A 7324-nucleotide genomic window follows, 5' to 3' on the forward strand; every position below is an offset into this window, starting at 1 on the left:
AAGGGGCTTAGACCTAGCATTAGTACTTCTGTGGTGCTACACAAGTACCCTACTTATGCTGAGATGGTCCAGGCCGCTAAGGTGATTGAGGACCAGCAGAGAGAGAATTACAGGGCCATTCAGGCTGGTAAAAGGCCCATGACCTCTCATGAACCTAGGGGATCCAAAAAATTCCAAAAGAGAGGATCCTACACTACTGCTTTTCCGGTCCAATCCCGGAGGTCAGATGCGGTGCAAGCACCCAGGCCTACATCAACTCCTCACTATGGTTCCCAGACTCTTATATGTTACAATTGCAAGGAGTCCGGGCATATGGTTCGAGACTGTCCTCATCCTCGGATGATAGGTCCTCCAAGTGCAGCTACACAAAAGGCACCCCAAGCCAAGGCAGTTGTGCGTTCTCTTCTTCCTGCTCCGGCCCATAAATCTCAAGGTCGGGTGTATTCTGTGACAAATGAAGAGGCCCAGGCCGATCCTAGTGTTATTACAGGTAATGCACTCTACTCTTAAGATGTGCATATTTATAGCTTTTGTTTCTATGATTGGTTGTCTGTTACTTGTCAGGTGTGGTTCTTGTTTTCTCTCAGCCTGCTTATGCTTTATTTGATTCGGGGCCATCACACTCTTTTGTGTCCCCTAGTTTTGCTAAGAAGATGTCCATTGAACCAAAGCTAATGGCCCAGAAATTGATAGTCAGTACACCAACGGGTAGCAAGGTTGAACTTAACTCGGTTTATGATCCTTGCCCGGTATGTGTGGGTGGTCACGGACTCGAAGCAAGCTTAGTACTGCTGGATATGAAAGACTTTGATGTGATTTTGGGAATGGATTGGCTATCAACTCACAAAGCCAGTCTAATCTGTTCAGAGAGGAAGGTTCTATTCAAACCAGCTGAAGGTGAAGAGTTTGTGTTTATGGGTACTAGGCGGGAGAGACCCAAGAAGGTTATCATCTCTGCCCTCCAAGTACAGAAGTTGTTGGCAGAGGGATGTCAGTGTTATCTAGCATCTGTGATAGACACTGAAGCCAAAGGCAGGCCTTTGGAAGAGTTGTACGTGGTGAAAGACTTTCCAGATGTCTTTCCTGAGGATCTAACACAATTGCCACCAGATCGCGAGACAGAGTTCATGATAAATCTGATTCCTGGTGCAGCCCCAGTATCCAAGGCACCTTACAGGATGGCCCCAACTGAGCTAAAGGAGCTACAAGAGCAGTTGAATGACCTATTGAAGAAGGGTTTCATTAGACCCAGTGTATCTCCTTGGGGAGCACCTGTGTTGTTTGTGAAAAAGAAGGACGGTAGTATGCGTCTGTGCATTGACTACCGTGAGCTCAACAAATTGACAATCAAGAACCGGTATCCTTTGCCTAGGATCGATGACCTATTCGATCAACTACAGGGTGCTAAGGTGTTCTCGAAAATTGATCTCCGGTCAGGGTACCATCAGTTGAAGATCAGAAATAGTGATATCAGCAAGACAGCATTCAGATCTCGCTATGGTCATTATGAGTTCTTGGTCATGTCCTTCGGGCTGACCAATGCCCCGGCCGCCTTTATGGAGTTGATGAACCGGGTGTTCCACGATGTTCTAGACAAGTATGTCATTGTCTTCATTGATGACATCTTGGTCTATTCCAAGAGCGAAGAGGAGCACGCAGACCATCTTCGCCTAGTATTGCAACGCCTAAGGGAGAAGCAGTTGTACGCCAAATTCAGTAAGTGTGAGTTTTGGCTACAACAGGTGGCATTTCTGGGACACCTTGTTTCTGGTAAGGGTATAGAGGTTGACCCTGGCAAGGTGAAGTCAGTAGTTGACTGGGCGATACCCAAGAATGTGGCAGACATTCGTAGTTTCCTAGGACTAGCTGGCTATTACAGGAGATTTATTGAGAACTTCTCAAGGCTCTCCGCTCCTATGACACGACTGACCCGAAAGGGAGTGAAGTTCGAGTGGTCTGATAGCTGTGAAAAGAGCTTCCAAGAGCTCAAGCAGAGGCTGGTTTCCGCTCCAGTACTTACCATTCCTAATGGTACTGGAGGGATGGTAGTCTACAGTGATGCATCTAAAATGGGCTTGGGTTGTGTTCTAATGCAAGATGGGAAGGTAGTGGCCTATGCTTCTCGGTAATTGAAGGACTATGAGAAGAATTACCCGACCCATGATTTGGAGCTTGCCGCTGTGGTTTTCGCTCTGAAGATCTGGAGACATTATTTATATGGTGAGAAGAGCGAAATATACAGTGATCACAAGAGCCTCAAATACTTCTTTACACAGAAGGAGCTCAATATGAGGCAGCGACGGTGGTTGGAGTTGTTAAAAGATTATGATTGTACCATCCATTACCACCCAGGCAAGGCAAATGTAGTAGCGGATGCGCTGAGCCAAAAATCTCAGTCCTTGTCACTGGCATCACTAGTAGCCAGTGAGAAACTCATTGAGGAAGCTAGAAGGATGGACCTGGAATTACTGGTTGATGGTGTTACCTTATCTCTATCAGCTTTATCAGTACAATCCACACTGGTAGGGCGAATTCAATCAGCCCAGGCTTCTGATGAGGAGATTCAAAAGGTTATTGAGGCTATCAAGGGGGACACGCAGCGGGAACTGGATTTTACTTTAACAGAGAGTGGTGTTCTCATGTTCAGACAACGGCTATGTGTTCCTAGTAACCCTCAGTTGAGGAAGGAAGTGTTAGCTGAGGCCCATGACTCTCCCTATTCTATTCATCCAGGTAGTACGAAGATGTATAGAGATCTGAAGGAATATTACTGGTGGAGTGGAATGAAGAGGGATGTGGCTGAGTATGTGGCAAAATGTCTTACTTGTCAGCAGGTGAAGGCGGACAGACAGCGACCTCATGGCCTCTTACAGTCATTGCCTGTTCCAGAGTGGAAGTGGGAGCATGTTACCATGGATTTTGTCACCGGGTTGCCCCGCACGCCTAGAGGTGTCGATACCATATGGGTTGTCGTTGACAGATTGACAAAGACGGCTCACTTCATCCCCATGAAGATTACCTATTCGATGGACAAGCTGGCTCGCTTGTACATTGATAATGTAGTTCGTCTACACGGAGTTCCTGTCAGCATCATCTCCGATCGGGATCCCAGATTTACATCTAAGTTCTGGGGGGGTTTTCAGAAGGCAATGGGTACACTGTTGAGTTTTAGTATAGCCTTCCACCCTCAAACCGACGGACAGTCGGAGAGGACTATTCAGACATTGGAAGATATGCTCCGAGCTTGTGCCATTGATATGCAGGGCAGCTGGGACGAGCATCTCTCACTTATTGAGTTTGCTTACAATAACAGTTACCAGGCTACTATAGGCATGGCACCGTTTGAGGCTCAGTATGGGAAGAAGTGTCGGACACCGTTATATTGGGACGAAGTAGGTGAACGGCGTATTCTTGGACCCGAGTTGATTCAGGCAACATGCGAGAAGGTGGACTTGATTCGTGAGCGGATCAAGGCGGCTCAGTCCAGGCAGAAGGGTTATGCAGACTTGAGGCGGAAAGACCTTGAGTTCACTATCGGCGATAAAGTGTTCCTTAAGGTATCACCCTCCAAAGGGGTGATGCGTTTCAGCAAGAAGGGCAAGCTGAGTCCGAGATTTATAGGGCCTTTTGAGATCCTTGCACGGATTGGACCGGTGGCATATCGGTTAGCACTCCCTCCATCTTTAGAAGGTGTGCACGACGTCTTCCACGTGTCCATGTTGAGGAAGTATGTCCATGATCTAAGCCATGTATTGACGCACGAACCACCAGAACTTGTGGCCGACATGTCCTATAAAGAGCAGCCTGAAAAGATTTTGGACAGCAAGGTTGTTCATCTTCGCAACCGGCCCATTCATTATGTGAAGATAAAATGGTGCAACCATCCGGAAGAGGAAGCTTCTTGGGAGGCAGAGGTAGAGATGCGGGCGAAATACCCTTTTCTTGCCTATCTACAAGGTACGTCAAATTTCGAGGACGAAATTTCTTATAAGGTGGGGGGGGATGTTATACCCGTACCCCGGGATATAATTAAATATCATTTCTTCTCGTGACGTGTAGATACCGCTGCCATGTATGCTGGTGACCTGTTCTCCATGATGGTCAAACCTAGCTACAAAATCGTTGACCACAGCACGGGTTTGCCTGTGGAGGAAAGATTCCTCAACCGCCAGTGGGGAAAGTTCATTGACTGCGACTTCGTCGACTACCCTCCAAGTACCAGCCCGGGAAGCGAGGAGTTCAGGAGAGAGCATCCTGGACCGTCACCTCAGTTGGATAATTCGTTCGGTGATGAGCTTAGCATTGCCGTGGCGAAGCTGTTCGGGGTCATGGGTAATAAACCATGACAGGGGAAAAGTAAGTTCTAGCCTCAAGACTTATTAATTATTCTTCCCTTGGTAACCTCGAAGTGCGGGTCCGGGCTTGAACCGCTCGAGCTATTTCATGAGAGAAGGGAATAATTTAAGTTTGGGTCCCACGTACCTTTAGGAAGTACATTGGGGACTTATACCCATCTCATATGAACCCATCTAAGAATGGGCTTTTCCCTAATTAAAGTTGTGGGCAGGCCCATTTAACCTATTGACCCAATGATGGGTTATTCCATCCACTTACCCACATAGAACTAATGGGTTGACCCATTAAGCCTCATGACCCATTTGACTAGAGGTACCCAAATACCCATTTATTATAAATGATTCCTTGAGGGAGAGAGAGAACATTACTTCTCCTTCATCATTCTCTTCTACCCTAAATCGTGGAGGAGAGAAAGAGGAGAGAAAAGAGAGAAAGAGAAGAGAGGAAGAGGAAGGTGAAGAGGCTTGGAGGAAGGTGGAGACCCCATCTCTTGGGCCATAAATCGTGGAGCTCTCTCATCTTGGGGGTAGGTAAGCTATTGAAGCTTCTTCCTTCTTCTATTTTGGATTTTAAAAGGGGTTGGGTAATGGGAGAGATTGACCTAGATCTCTCTTGGAACCTAGGGAGTCGATGGAGCATTAAAGCCCAAGCTATGGTGGAGTTATTTCACTCCATTATGAGCTCTAATGTAAGGGTTCTCATTGCCATTTGAGAGATTTAAGGTTGGACCCTAATGAGCTTAGGATGGAGTTTCCTAGAAGTTCTTGTGCTTTAAAACCACTTGAAAATGGGGTCTTTGGAGGGGAATCCTTCGGATTTTGGACCTGAAGGTGTGAGGGTTTACATGTGGTTTCAGACACTGCAAGAAACCACCCGAAATTACTTCTACATCCGAGACTAAAAGAGCCCTGTGAAGCTCGGATTTACACTCGGTTTCAATTTTCAAACCACATCTCGCATCCGACCTTGACTAAAATTGTCCCGAGCCCCTGTGAAGCTCGGATTTACACTCGGTTTTAGTTTTCTGAAACCACATCTGCATCCGACCTTGACTAAAATTGTCCTGAGCCCCTGTGAAGCTCGGATTTACACTCGGTTTCAGTTTTCTGAAACCACATCTGCATCCGACCTTGACTAAAACTGTCCCGAACCCCCGGTTTCCTAGGATTTACATGTGGTTGCAGAATTTGGGCATGAAACCACTCCTGCAACCACTTTGTTTCTGAAACCTTATACTTAAGTGATTATGGGAGACCTTTTGGGGATCCTTTCCCTTCGCTCGTTTAACCTTATTTCACTCTTTGTATAGGTTAATATATTCATTTTTGTGGCTTATTGCTTGATCGAGGCGACAACTGATAATCGTGGTGCTTGGCGTATACGTTGTGAGTGGGTTTGGTCGTTTGGGCCTGTTATTATTATTGCATTATATATTATGTAATCATTATAATTAATAAGCATGTTTGCGCATATTGCATACTCTTATATACAATTGTTATAATGTTGATCGGTAATGTTGTACCTTGATGGGTCTCGGTGCCGGTGGGTACCGGTGCCGGAACCCCGAACACTATATACATTTATGAAGAAATTATGTTGAATGTCATGTTGAACTGTATGCGCCGTGCCGTGCTGGTAACCGGGCACTAAACCAGATGAAAAGTTGATGCGCCCGGATTACCTCTCGGGACGATAGGACTTGCATGTAGTATATTGTGGCTAGGATTTCACACCCTTATGCTACGACCCTTACCAACAGGGGTTTAGGTGTTGGGTAATCAGTACACCGGATTCTGTGGAGGTGGGAGAGGCCAGTCATGGTAGTATTGGTTATCAGGGGTCTGCCACTGAGTGGTCTTGGAGGCTTCGATCGGCGTAGGTCCCACGTGACAATTGAAGTTTCATTGTGGCGATAAGTTAAGTGACCCACATGTCTCCCGAGTTGTCACAGAGCATATGCCATTGACTTAGTTGTTTGTTAGGTGGAAAAATGGACTTAACATGTGCATGCATCATTGGACTATGTGAATTGCGTGTTTGTGCATCCCCATCCCCTCACTGGCTCAGTGGAGCTAACCCCCTCGTGCGCACACTTTTTAGATTATGATGCAGGTGACGGATATCTCGTGGGACTTGGAGTGCAGCCCTCGGGGTACGATGAGATTGGTGAGGAGGAACCGGAGGCCGTGTTTGAGGAACATGGCGACGGGTGTCCTTGCGATGATTGTGCCTACGGGCCGTGAGGATATTCGGGACTCGATCCCTTTTTGATTTACTTTTGAGGCTAAGGCCTATGTTGAAATACTTACTATTATACCATTTTTGATAGTTAATAGATGGTCATTGGAAATGTAACTAATTACTGTATTTATCATCTAGCCTTTGAACATCTTGTAACTATTCGATTTATACGCTTCCGCAATACTACTGATCCTTGGAATGTAATATTCCTCTTTTCTGCATTCTAATATTATATTGTGTTAATATTGGTTATGACTGTGCGTTGGGACACTGTGTCAGTGATCCGGGCGGTTTAGTAGGATGACACGCGTCGTCCTAGTCACCCTTTATATGATATTATATTCCTTGTCTGGAATAGGGGCGTGACACTATGTACCACATTCATCACTAATGAGGACTCTCCACACCGCCATACTTAACTATAAATACTCAGATATTCTAACCCATTATTCATCTTGAATTCCAGTAATTCATCTGTTGTTGAGAGAGATCTAACTTAGGCATCGGAGAGTCCTAGGCTGGAACCACATTGGTTCTCCCTTGTCCCTGACGTCATTTTGAAGGTTGCGGCACCCGAAGGACCTATCGGAGATTTCCTGACGCAACAAATTGGTGCCATCTGTGGGAATGACGCTAGCCAACATTTCTACTAGCTCGCTTCCTCAAGCACTTAATGGCAACACAGGGTAAGAAGGCCGCTCCCTCCACCAATGCTCCAAGGGAGAGG

Source organism: Telopea speciosissima, chromosome 11 (genome assembly GCF_018873765.1).
Source record: "Telopea speciosissima isolate NSW1024214 ecotype Mountain lineage chromosome 11, Tspe_v1, whole genome shotgun sequence".
NCBI classification, from domain to species: Eukaryota; Viridiplantae; Streptophyta; class Magnoliopsida; order Proteales; family Proteaceae; genus Telopea; species Telopea speciosissima.